This window comes from Phragmites australis, chromosome 6, assembly GCF_958298935.1.
Source record: "Phragmites australis chromosome 6, lpPhrAust1.1, whole genome shotgun sequence".
NCBI classification, from domain to species: domain Eukaryota; kingdom Viridiplantae; phylum Streptophyta; class Magnoliopsida; order Poales; family Poaceae; genus Phragmites; species Phragmites australis.
Genome location: NC_084926.1, coordinates 35,817,324 through 35,830,698, shown reverse-complemented (window position 1 = coordinate 35,830,698; position 13,375 = coordinate 35,817,324). Strand labels below are relative to the sequence as shown.

At 42.8% G+C, this 13,375-nt stretch overlaps 1 pseudogene; it reads left to right on the top strand.

The window, feature by feature from the left end:
* Nucleotides 1-1,760: 1,760 nt before the first annotated feature.
* On the top strand, nucleotides 1,761-3,174 carry LOC133923172 (uncharacterized; annotated as a pseudogene).
* Nucleotides 3,175-13,375: the final 10,201 nt, after the last annotated feature.

Here is a 13,375-nt window from a genome sequence, read left to right as displayed (position 1 = left end):
TGATGGTGAGAATTATAGTTGAGAGTTGTCAATCATAGTGGTGGGAATTATGATTGAGAGTTCAAGCTTAGTAGATGGAACTTTGGTTGAGGTGTTAGTTAGTGGGTTAAGTCAAGATGGATGGAAATCTAACTATATTTTCTTTTCAAATGTTTTTACTTAAACGCTGATTTGTGCAAGTGAGTCATATAGCCTTAAGTCAGTTTGTGATGCTGGTAAAAAAGCTAGGAGTTATCAGTTACTTTATCTAAAGTCACCTAGTGTGTCAAGTGTGCCTTTAGAACTTATTTTCTGATGTATGGGGTCTTGCTTCAAACCTTTTGAAAGAAAGAAATATTATGTTAGTTTATTGATGACTATAACAAATTTACTTGGATAAAGTTTAGGGTTTTAGGGTTTTATAATTTATCGATGAAAAATGTTTTCTTGAAACAAAACTATTTTATTTGGACCCAAAACCTTTCAAAAAATGTTTCTATGGATTGTTCTAGATTTTTTAGAGATCATTTGTTATTTTTCTGAGCTCGTTTGAATTTCTTAGCCTTTTCTAATTTTCAATAAATCCCTTAATTCCGAAATTCCAAAAACAATATTCCATTAGAATATTCCTTGGGATCTAACCGTCAATTCTTCTCTCTTAACCTTACGTATGGGCTCTGACGCCACACGTCATTCACCCTCCTGTTTTCTCTCTTTCTTCCTTTTTCATTTTTTTTCTTCCTTCCCTTTTCTTCTTGCTCTGCACAGAAGAGGCAGGGAGCAGGCCATCCCGTTGGTCTCATTTGAGACCATACTAGTAGACCCAAATCGTTTCCTATCACCTCCTTTTCTACCTGGGGCCACAACCAGACTACATGGCCCAAGCTGCATCCAGGTCCAACTGCATCAGCACGTACTCGTTCATCTCTTACCTCCAGACGTCGTCGTCTCTCTCTCCCGTCTGCCATGGCCGACCGCCCAAGCTCGCATTAGTGCGCAATAAAACAGCACCAAGGCCCAGCAGAAATCAAAACCGGTCGCACACTTCACGCTCATTCATTTTTCCACCATCAGAGACTCAAAACGCAGCCCGGCACCTCACTGCAAGCAGCAGCGCTCGAGCTCCACGATCAGGCCTCAACAGCAAGAATCCGAAGGATATGAAACAAAAACTTAAACCCCATTCATCCCGCCATCAATCCACTCTATCACGATCTCTTCATCTCTTCATCGTCCTTTTTTAAAAAATCATTTTAATAAAATTACTGTTGTAGTCTTAAAAGGTATGGTAGGTAATTTTAACAAAATTTATATAATTAAAAAAATATTTAATTACGTGGATCGTCGATTAAATTTATACTATTTTTCACCTCTAAGTAGTATTAACCACCGTAAAAGAGTTAAAAAAAACTGTCATTGTTGTTGTCTGCATATAATTTCTTCGTAAATGATTAACTTTAATTTACAATTAAGATTTAAATATTCATGTTCAACAGGGGAGAGCTGCGGGACAGATTTAAATACTCATCGTATCGATGGATATAATGAGTGATGCAGCTTTGCCGGAATATCCCGCTGACCACCAGGACCATCAAATAGAAGAATCAAACTTCGTTTCAATGGCAAGAAGTGACTGAAGAAGTAAGTTGTCTTTTCCATTCATGCTACCATTCATTATTTAAGAAAATGCCTTACCTTACAATTGGGTATTGATAGTGCTTTGTCAACAGGAGAAAGCAGCAACCTAGGGTGAAGGACAAGAGGTGCCACTAGTGGACTCCATGGAACCATTGCATGATGTAGCTTCTCAGGGGACTCTACTGGACTGAAACAATGCACTGCTTCTACTGGGCAGAACCTCCATGCTGAAGAACCAAATACGGTGGTGTCACCTGCTGCCACTGACACTGAAGCCACTACAGCATCTCTGGATAGTGGACTGGTAGCTGATAAAGTGAGTTTTCTTTTTATTTCTTTAGATGATTAGCTCTGTAATGATAGAATTTGTGAAGAAGATATTGACACTGTCTTGATAACTCTCAGCGGGAGGTCAGAGGCGGGAAGCTGTAGGTGTAGAAAGCCCAGAACTGAAATCTTCGAAGGATGCAGGGCCACATGAGCATGATCCAACTCCTACAATTGACTCTGTTATGTCCAAGGTAGATGTTCAACCAGAAGGGATATCAACATTCAGGAATAAGTTGTGGATACCACGCAAGACATGACCAAAGAACCAGATGAAACACCAGAGGCTTCAATGGATGATACAAAACTTGCTGCTTCTGCAGTTGCAGAAAAGCCTGAGCAGGCTGCCTTGCTGGGACTAACATCAGAGTCGACTCTGCCCGTGAACAAACTGCTTTGGAGGAGTCTGAAGATGCAGTGCAATGTAAGGTTTCTGGCAAGGACCACTCACCAAAGCGGATCAGAAAATTGAGCCTACTGTTGACAAGCTGACTGGAGGTTCTGCAAATGGAGAATATCCTCTTCTTGAGGCATCAAGAAAGGAACCTGACATTCAGGAGAGCCATCCTAACCTTGGAGAAGAGACAGACGATAATACAAGGGCTGAAACAGTCTTCCCAGAACTGGACTCTTCTAAGCTGTCATGTGTGCATGAAGGTGCCATCTCAGGATATGAGAGGCCTAAGATGAAGGTATCATCGGAGAGCCAAACTGATACACAGAAAGCTCACTACTGTTTAGATAGTTTGCACTCAGATGTGCGTGTCAGAGACAGATGAATGCAATGAGACACTGAAAGAAGCTCCGGTAGGGTCGACGAGAGAAAATTCCGCTGAAGAGATTGATGTGCGGGTGTCTGAGACAGATGGATGCAATGAGATGCCGAATTATACTCCAGTGCACGCAAGAGGAGTAAATTCTGCTGGAGGGGAAGATGATAAACCGAAAGAAGACGCCGGCGTGCAGACAGAGAATAAGGCTTCTGAAGAAGCTTTATCTGTCTCTGCAACTCCTGATGTTCTGAAGGATAGTGACAAGAAGAAGGTGGCTGAAGAAAACCGGAAGCTGAAAGAGCTTCTGCAGAAGCCTCTCGCATCTGGCAACGATCAGATGGGGGTCATCACAGATCTAAGCGAGAAGCTCAAGGTGCTTGAGAGGAAGCTGGCATGCAAGAAGCCAAAGGTTAGGGTGCACAGGCCAGCCAGGCATGCGACAGCCAAGGTTCACTGAAGATGGTCTCTGAAGTTTGAGATTGTGCTGTATGGATCCCATGTTACTGCTTGTATCCATGTTGTATGTGCAATGTACTACTTTTGATAAATACATCTGTTTTGTGCCACTATGCTATGTCCTGGAGAACTCAAGATCTTGTATGTTCTGTATTTTGTGTGTATGTGCAATACACCCAAGTTGACCTAATGTTTTGTGGGATGATTGTGGGCTAATGATCTGGTTAAACCTCGAATATGCTGATTACACAAATGCTTGAACCGGTGAGATATTTTGCTGGTGTTGCACTGCAGTTTACAGATTCAGGCGGTGTTGCAGAATGCTTTCGTGGAAGATTTTATCACTGTGGTGCAAAATTATCACAAAGATTCGAAGAAAGCTGTTTCACGCGTGCCGTATCATTTCTACTATTTGCCAATGGGATAGTCAAGGTATGCCATGGTCTCTGGGGATTGGGGAAGGTAGGTGGCCCCCGTGTGTTGTTTCCATTTTGCCTGCTCATTTTCGCAGTTTAGTGTAGCTTTTGCTGCAGAAAAGTTGACTTGAAAAAGTGGGAGCTGGGCCTTTGCCCTTTGGAGTTCAATGTGCTTGGCCAACTAATTCTGCGTTCTGCTTTGTACTAGTCCAGCTATTATATTTTTTGTTTTGTTTTGGAAAATGGTGTGCTGTCTTGCAATGTTTGACAAAAGATGCTACTCAAACTTTTCCTCAGATCACGAAATCCCATGGGCTGCTCAATGTGAAGTCACAGGTTCAGGTTCAGGCTCTAATATTGTTTGCACAGAGGTATACCTAGAATGCTGGGTTCAGTAAATTCTCATGCCTCTAGCTTTGTCAAGTTCTCTCTAAATCATGAATAAAGCTTAACTATAAGAAAAAATGTACTTCTGCAGGGCTTGAAATTGGAGTACACGCTGGTTTGATCATAACAACTTGACCCAAAGGTCTTCGAAAAGATTATCAAACATGTAAGATGTAGGTCAAAGCAAAAGGTACAGCAGAGTGCAATCCTGAACAATTCTGCATTCAGTTCGCCTACTTCCCTGGAAAAGCTGATTTCCCGACGAACAAAATCTGGTATTCTCCATGGAAAGTAGGTCCATTGTAGAAGAAAGCTGAGAGGCTTCAGAAAAAGGTGAAAGCATGGCAAACATCATGAGATATTCCGTCGTTGGAACACACTCATCATTCATCAACACATTGTCAGAACTTCATGCCATCCCCTCATGCTCTCACTACAAATGTATACTACCAAACTGACCAAACCCTGTGGACCATCATTTCAGGATTCCGAGAGGCATGGAGGCCCCCCATTAGCATGAGCGTGCTATCTGTTTTTATTTAATATTATATATTAAATAAAGAGAAGGAAAGGCTGTACAAATCTGGACCCAGGAGGTCCAAAGGGGAGGAAGGTAGGAAGCTAGAGCACAGAATCAAACCATGAGGAAACAGACAAACTTAAGGTGCTATTTGTTTATCGGGGTATGTATATAATTGTAGAAGTTCATCTTCATCGTGCTAATAATATTATTGAGTGAACCGTAGAAGAGCTCCTTTATTTGCTCATGTGTGGCTGTTAAGAATCTGGTGGTTTTCTTAGCTAAGTTCTCTAGCTCCCAAGCTCAATTGAACAATAATGGAACACATCACCAATAGCAAGAAGTTGACAGAAACATATCATGGGATTGCGATGCTATTGCGATTGTTGACAGAAGTATTTATACTTGATGATATAAACCTTTGTCCCATACTCCCATTCACATATTTATTTATTTATTGTCAGGGCATTCACATATTTTTATTTTAATTAACTTACAGGGCTTGACATTATCATGACTTTTTCTTGGAAAAAAAAGGCATTATCATGATAATCCAATTGACGATTCGAGGAAAGAGGGAAGAAAGGTGAAAACATTTTGAATAAACCCTCCTCTTTGATCCAAGAATTTGATCATGAATATTTGGAACCCTGAGATGAAAAATGTCCTGGATGGCTAATATTAATGTCACTCTAGACAAGGACAAGGACATGAGGACAGCGAGTTGATGCCGATATCCATCTACAAGCCTCTCCTGGTGGAGCTAATGGACGTGCTCTTGATGGCAAAATATTTGTCAACATTCCCATAGATGTTGCAGTGTTTCCATCTCAAAACTCTTGCTAAAGATATTTTTATTTCTTATCTCATGTTCTTCCATGTGATGTGTTGGTTGAGGCGAAGTCCTGACACTTCCCAACGGGTTGCGGTTGCACATCGTCCTTCTTTACTAAGGCCAACTCCAGTGGAGTCGGCTTCCACTGCTACAGTGTGGATACGGACTCCGTGCACCCGCATCTGCGCTCCAGCGGAGGCGGCTTCAAGCTCTACAGTGATGTAGCGACTGCTCAGGGAGGAGAGAGGAGCGGCATATTTGCCGGAGGAAATGCTCTGTAGCAACACTATGCGAGGGCCCACTCGGCAACGGCTTGGCACTCCCACGAATTCGCGGAATAGGTCGTGGCGGAGGCGGAGGTGGCGACGTGGATTGACGGTGACTCGCACAGATTCGAGGAGGGGCGCAGCGGCGGAGGGAGGGAGGGGACGCGGCGGCGGAGGGAGGGAGGGGACGCGGCGGCGAAGAGAGGCAGGGGTCGCGGCGGAGAAGGGAGTTAGGGGCCGCGGCGGCAGAGGGAGGGAGGGGGCACGGTGGCGAAGGGAGGGAGGGGGCGCGACGAAGTGGGTGAGGGAGGGAGCGCGGTGGCGGAGTGGGTGGAGGGAGGGGGCGCAGCTGAGGGAGGGAGGGAGGGGTGCGGCGGAGGGAGGGAGGGGGCGCGGTGGGGGGAGGAAGGGAGGGGGTGTGGTGGCGGAGGGAGAGAGGAGAGCACGGGATTCGACGCCAATGGAGAAGGCGTAGGCGGGGAGCGCTAGCGGGGGAGGTGACGGGGCTGAACGAATAGAGAAGAGAAGGAGGCATCGATTGAAGAAAAAAGAATTTAATATAGGAGAGAGAAGATAAGGAATGAGATATAGATTACCTGCTAGAGATGGATGGAACGAGAGATACTGTAATAGTGATAGGAGATGCTGTAATAGTATTTTAGAGGATAAAATTTTAAAGTAGTTACTGAAGTTGGCCTAAGACTCCTAATGCAGGAACCGCATTATACATTATGACATATTATCTCTAAACCTAGAAGACTTAATTAGACTATTTACCGTTAGATCTTAAATACTTTGACATACTATGATTAGACAACTTTTCGTTGAAATGGTGGCAGTATATGAATTTTTTTTTCTCAAACACGCAGGTGAGCTACGCATCATTGCACAATATATGTAACTTTAAACACTATTCACAAAAATGCACCCTTCTATGAAAAGTCATATTTCTATGACACTCACTAGCAATTGTATATAGTCTAGAATTATTGGTGGGTGAGTATACGAGTATATTATTATTTAAGCAACCTGCAGCAAAGCGCGGGAGATATACTAATTGCTACAAGACCATGCCTAAGACACAAGACACGTCTAACAGATGATCATTGCTAATCTTTGCGATGGTTGTCGATCCCCTCGACGCGAGAAATTTCCTCTAGAGACAGAAACTTTCAATTGAAAATAATGCAGTGTGAATTTGAACTTTCAATTGAGGTAAAAACATGTAGATGCAAATTTTGAACTTCAAATATAAATACTTTTGAGTTTAAAAATGAATCTTTCACCGAAAAAGGTGGTGAGGCACCAGAAGCACGTTGTTGATAACGCGGCAGTCATAGGTTTAACTGTCGACACAAAGAAGATTAGACCAAGCCAAGGGATTCCCTTCACGGGCAGATTCTCGTCGTGAAGGGATTCCCGTTCCCTTCAGCGCTCCCAACGGTTTTCCTTCACGGTTCCCTTCATGATGGGATTCCCAGAGTCATTCTCTTCAGGACGGGATTCTCTCTCCGTTCCTTTCGCGATTCCCCTCGAAGGGAAGCTGTTGGAGATGAAAGAAAATAAAGAAAATGTGAACGGGAAAGAGAATCGGAAAGGGAACGAAATGAAGGGAATATGGTTGAAGATAGTCTTATTGGGTCCAAATCGGAGGAAGCCCGGAGGAGGGAGATGTGAGGACGGATGAGATGGGAGATGCTGCCAGTTCTTTTTACCAGGCTTCTTATTACTTTAATGTCCACTAGAGTTAAACTCTTCTCTTTCATTTCTGTTCGTTAGATGTATTTCAGCAAGCTAATCATAATTTGCACCTTTGAACCAAATAGAACATTTGCACCAAATATTTTTCGGGTATTTGCATGGGGAACACTAAGATACCATTATCATGAATCGATATCTATGGGAAAGAATGAGCAGGTTGCAGTAGAATAGGGGAAAAAGTATTAGCTGTTTAGGCAATGCAAGTGGAGGAGCCACTACCTAAAAATTGTGCCCTTTCCATGCATTCTTGATCTCTACTTTGATACTATTTTTGGTGGATGACTCAAACGCTTTGTCTAAGAACTTTCTAGTTACTATGTTATCGATTGTAATTTGCACTAACATCTTGCCTGCATCTGACTCATGCTAGCTCAGAGCTGGAAAGCAAGATCTTAGCTTTCTCATGCAACATAAAAAGGCACTGAGGCATGCTTACTGGCACATTCTCATTAGTGCACTAGCTAGCATGCCTTTCATTTTATTTTTGAACATAGTTGAGATCCTACTGCTTTGCCACCACAAGAATAATGATGCTGTCAGGTGGCTCCAATTTAGACATGAAAAATGGTTCGGCATGCGTGTTCCTATTCCTTTAAAAATTGCAACTTGAAATCTTTGGGAAGATGGCGTGGTTAACATGAGTTTTGGAGCGAGTGCTGTGGTGATTCAATGGCTTAAAAAGTACTAGTATAGTATGTCTTTGTTCAAACAGTCAAACCCTTGTTCAAAAAAGAAGGAAAGGTAGGCCAAACATTGCAACATCTACAACCAGTCTCAAAATAGGAATGTACAGCAACCTCATCACCACCCTATAAGGGCAAACACGTCCTCTTTTTAGTCATTTGGAACAGTGATATGAGAGGAGAAACGGCAGCTCAGAAGTTGCATTTATATATATCAGGGAAGATTGCTAGATTCTAGTGCAGTGGGCAGCAACAAATAAGGTTGATGAGTTGTGGGCATGTGATGTGCTAGCTCACGGGGACAGATTGCGTGTGTCATGGGTCTTGGTGTGTCCAAGGGCAATAAGGCATGCATTGGCAGCTTCACGCCATGGCACCTGGCAGCTATGATGGATGCAAGTTTTGTTATATATTTCTTCCGGTCATAAAAACATGATCTTTTAAATAAGATATGGTCAAATTTTACAACCATGACTAATAATAGTTTTTAAAATATTTACTTTCAAAAATTACAATCATATATGTAGATTTGTCTTTAAAATACTTTTTATAACACCACAAAATTATTAGATTTTATAAACATATTATAATAAAAAATAGTGATCAAAGCTAAGCATCGGAGTCCATGTCTTATTTAAAAGATCAAGTATTTAAGATCAAATGGATTATGTAAGAATTCAGGGCATGCACGTAGTTTGCTTGTCCCTTTGTTTTGTATCCACTGCATCTAGTGTGTGAAAACAAAGCTATGCAAAGCTTCTTTGCCTGCTGCATGCTCTTGACTCATTAATTGGTCCCTACCACAACGTGGCTTTGATATGCTTATGGTGGAAGAATCAGATATGCATTGTCTAGTCATGGATATAACTAAATCAACGTCTTTAATATGTCAATTTAGTTGGTGTCTATGTAATCATAGATGTAGGAAGGGCATGCTTGGTTTGAACTCTAACTAGCCCCATTAAAATTTTGGTGTCACCAAAATATGGATAATGCCAAAATGCAGACGAAAAAAATACTGTTTGGATCACAGCCTTCCAATTCATGGGCAATACCAAAACTGAGAAGAAAAAATGACGTTTGGATTTCAGCCTTGCCAATTTTATCAAAGTTGTGGACATGACATATGGGACCCATATGTCATTGTTTTCCCTAATGAAATATACCTAGGTGAAATATTATTTTGTAGATTTAATTCTAAAGAATATATCGGTGCAAACATATCACAATTTAGATATACAGTTTAGTAGATATAGTAATTTAAAACTTGTTAATATATGAGTTTTGAAATCCGTGTATAAGTGAGATGTTGCCAAGTGAGATATTCCTTGAGTTTTGCTCGCCCTGGTTCTCACCCGCGTCGACTGAAGAAATACTTGGGCGTGCTTAGGCTTACCAAAAGTTGAAACCAATCCAAATAGCAGCTAATTACCTGAGGCGTGCCAAAAAATTGGTGGAACTGATTGGAGGTACCAACCAAACGCACCCTAAGTGAGACAATAAGTGAAAAAAAAAAAGAGAATGAAACAAGAGTGGATACATTGGAGTCTTGTCTCTATTTAGTCACAATGCTCTTGGTAGGGTTTTTTTTAAGTCTCAACATTGGGTGCAAGCTATAGTATCTAAATGTACGTTCAAACGCACATCATACTCTACACACGCATACTCTAAGGCACATGTTAGATCTACCACCTATACACACACATGTCTATGAAGAGATTCACGAAACATCAGGCTCTGCAAATGACGTGCATATTACACTCTTATTGTGATTCACAGGTGCTTGAGGCTATAAAAAAATTCTATTTACGAGAACAAACCCTGATACGAGACCGAGAGTCAAACTCCCGACCGGTCATACGTCCATCGGCGAAACAACCAATGCGTTAGTAGCACATTCGCTGCTCTCGGTAGGTCTGTCATGCTAATTCGATGGTAATCCAATGTGACAGTACAAGATTCGTACATTGGTGGGTAGGAAAATACTAAGATTTTTCTTGTATGAGCTATGGTAGAGTACATAGTTATAATAGTTAGTATTTAGCGACATATTCTTCGTCCAATAATTAAAAGTGTTAGAGTATATTTAGGATATCTTTAGATATGATAATTAAGATTGATTGTAATTCTAGATACCTGTCTTATCTCTCGTGAGGCTTCTTACCGCCAAGTATGTATAGTCTATTTATACGGTCTGAGAGGCTCAATGCAATCAACATTCCATGTAATCTATTTTCTACATGGTATTACGAGTTTAGGTTCTAATCTTAGGTCATAAACCCTAGCTGCCACTAGCTTCCACACCGTGCGCCTCTGGGAGATCGTTCTCCATGATCTCTACTGGATTAATGCCATCCGTACCTAGGGTTTACGCCATCGATCATGTTGATTGGCTGCCTTAGAGAGTCTTTTCATGATCTGTTGATCAGGGGTTGCTCTCTCACCAGTCATTGATTGGTGTTTCTATTTGGTTTTTCCGATCCAAGATCAGTTTTTGTCACCCGCCGCCCGTCGTCTTCGCGCACCTCTCCTCCGACCTCGGCTTCGACACTGACCACCTTCTCCATGCATTTGGACATCGCCAGTCTCCACCACCATCTCATGCATTGCCTATCTCCACGCGCACGTCTCCACGTCCTCGCGCACAGGACACATCGTTGGTCTTCGTCACCATCTCCCACGTCGCAAGTCTCCACATGCTCGTGAATGGGACACGTCTCCCGTCCACACGTCTATTCATCGCCCGTCTCCACGCGCTGGAGTGACGCCTATCTCCGTGTCTCGCATGCCATCCGCCCATCGACTCGTCTCCACTCGTGCGACACGGCTGGGCACACGACGCCCTAGGGACACCTTCATACGCCGTCACCTGGCTGCCTTGTCTGCACACGCTCATCGTTGGTTCATCATCATTGCCACTTGGGATGCCTATGCCTCGACCACCTCGCGCACCCTCAGTCTGATCAGTCAATCGCATGTAGCTCCTCCTGATCGATCTGCAGTGGCTCTCATCCTCCTCGAGTACGCGCGTAGCCCCTTCTCGAGAACAAGGGCTACCGCTGCATTGCCTTTGGGTTACAATGCTGCCGCCCATGGTCTGTGCCGTCGCACCCTCCATGGCATGGTCCATTCGAACAAAGGATCCCACCGTCGCCCTACATCACCATCCCGCACACCATGACGCTTCAGCCGACCGACGTCGCCTCTCTCGGCGCATCATTGCCTTAGTCGTCAGCGCTCTTGGTCTTTGTCACACTATTCGGGTGTTCTTTGCTGACTTCTTCGAGCACCATCACCACACTCTCTCAGACATCGGCATCATCGCTCCAGGCCGCTGGTTCCATCTCACTCTACCACTTTCGTCCAGCACAACCTCTTCGTCAACGTCGAAGTCTCCTTCCCGACTACTTCATCTACTTCGGGAACCTCAAGATGCATTGGCACTCTCCTCCTCGCCACTCTGTGCATTGTAACCGTCGAGGCCTTATCTACTAGTCCCTCAGACATTGGTGCATGGTTAGGCTCCTTAACTTCGTGCATCTAGTACTGGCAACATCGGTATGTGCCTTCATCCCCGACGCATTTCTGGGTCTGGCAAACCAGGTGCACGTCTCGTCCTCGATGACTTCAACTGCATCGACTTTAGCATCTACCTCTTCCTCGACGATTGTCTCATCTGTGTCACCATCTTCTTCCCTCGGACCTCCCTGCGTCCATCTCTATGGCGTCTCTGGCGCCTGTGGCTTCAAGTGCGACTCACTTGACCGGGCAACCCTGACTACAGCTACGTCGACAACGCTTATCTCATGCATGGCATCCTCGACCACAGCTACTCGTCTGGCTCTCAGCTACCTCGACATCGGTACAAAGGGCTACCATCTGCATGAGTAACTCATCGGTTTCTCCAGCCACAGTATCTGCATCATGTTATTTCAGCTGCGAGGGGATGTCATTCGTCTTCCTCTTCAGTCTTATCATCTGCGACGCTCCCGCTGCACTTCCGGGGGAAGGGGAATGTTAGAGTATATTTAGGATATCTCCAGATATGGTAGTTTAGGATTGATTGTAATCCCAGGATACCTGTCTTATTTCTTAGAGAGACTTCTTACCCTACAAGTCTCTGTATTGTATTTATACTGCTCGAGAGGCTTAATACAATTAACGTTCCACGCAATATATCTTCCTAAAAAAAAGCACCAAAATCCATCCGTTGTAGGTTGTAATTCCCTTCAAATGTAGGAATCGCCGGTCAGCCATATCACAATGAATCCAGTCCCAGACATTTTACATACAATGAGTCACATAAATTTCTTTTCTTTTACAAAGATCTAGCTTCATAATTGGAATCGAGGAAACTCGTTGGATTTTCGGTGTACCGTTTTATTCTTGCAAAATTCTTGTGTGCACAAACATGAGCATTTCTTTTCTTAGCATTCGATTTTCAAAATGAGAAGCTAACTAATGGCATTAGCAAATCCATGGATTTCAATTTTATTTTATAATTTTTTTCAGCGACGAAAAGACCGAAATTCATGAAATTTTGTCGAAATCCTGGTAATTTTTCTCTTCTGCTTTGTAGGTCTTACATGTCAGTAAAAATTTCTAAAATTAGATATTTTGTTTATCTTCAAAATTCTTAAAATTTCGCTGAAATTTTAATCAATGAGCAAATCCATTTCTTTAGTGCACACAACATAGCAACAAAGCTGAGACCCTAGACACAGGTGAGGTCACACCTTTCGTAACCTTACAAAGGAGGAGCATGGAAGCGTGCATGGGATAGAGACGGCCGCAACAAACAAGAAGTGAGATGAGGGGATGGGCCATGAGATAAACAATTTTGTGGTGACTTGTGTGAGTGATGCAGATGGAGCAGGGTTAATTTGGTAAAGGTGGCCCATGGTGCCTCCCGCACCAATCATAAAATAGAACTCATCCAACTTTCTCTTGTGGCCCTGGTTTGTGCTGTGACCTTCTTTGACGGGACATCAAGATCTATGCATAGGAAAGCCCCGTCGCAGAAATAATTTCCATCCTGATCAAGATATCAGTGGCGGCTAAAGTTGTCAAAGGTAGCCTTTCTCTCACTCAAGATGCATATTTATCTAACTTCACTTAAAAACAATAATGTTATTTAATAATTAGAGATAATGTAACGAAAATGATCTTATTAGGTTATGATTATGATTTCGATGATGAATGATAATATAGTTCTTAGGACTAATATATTTGTTAAGAATATATTTTAGTAGGTCTTATGGATACAATACATCAAGAAACACCGAAGCAGGGACAAAATTCGTTTGAAAAATAACTACACCAGATGGTCTGGTC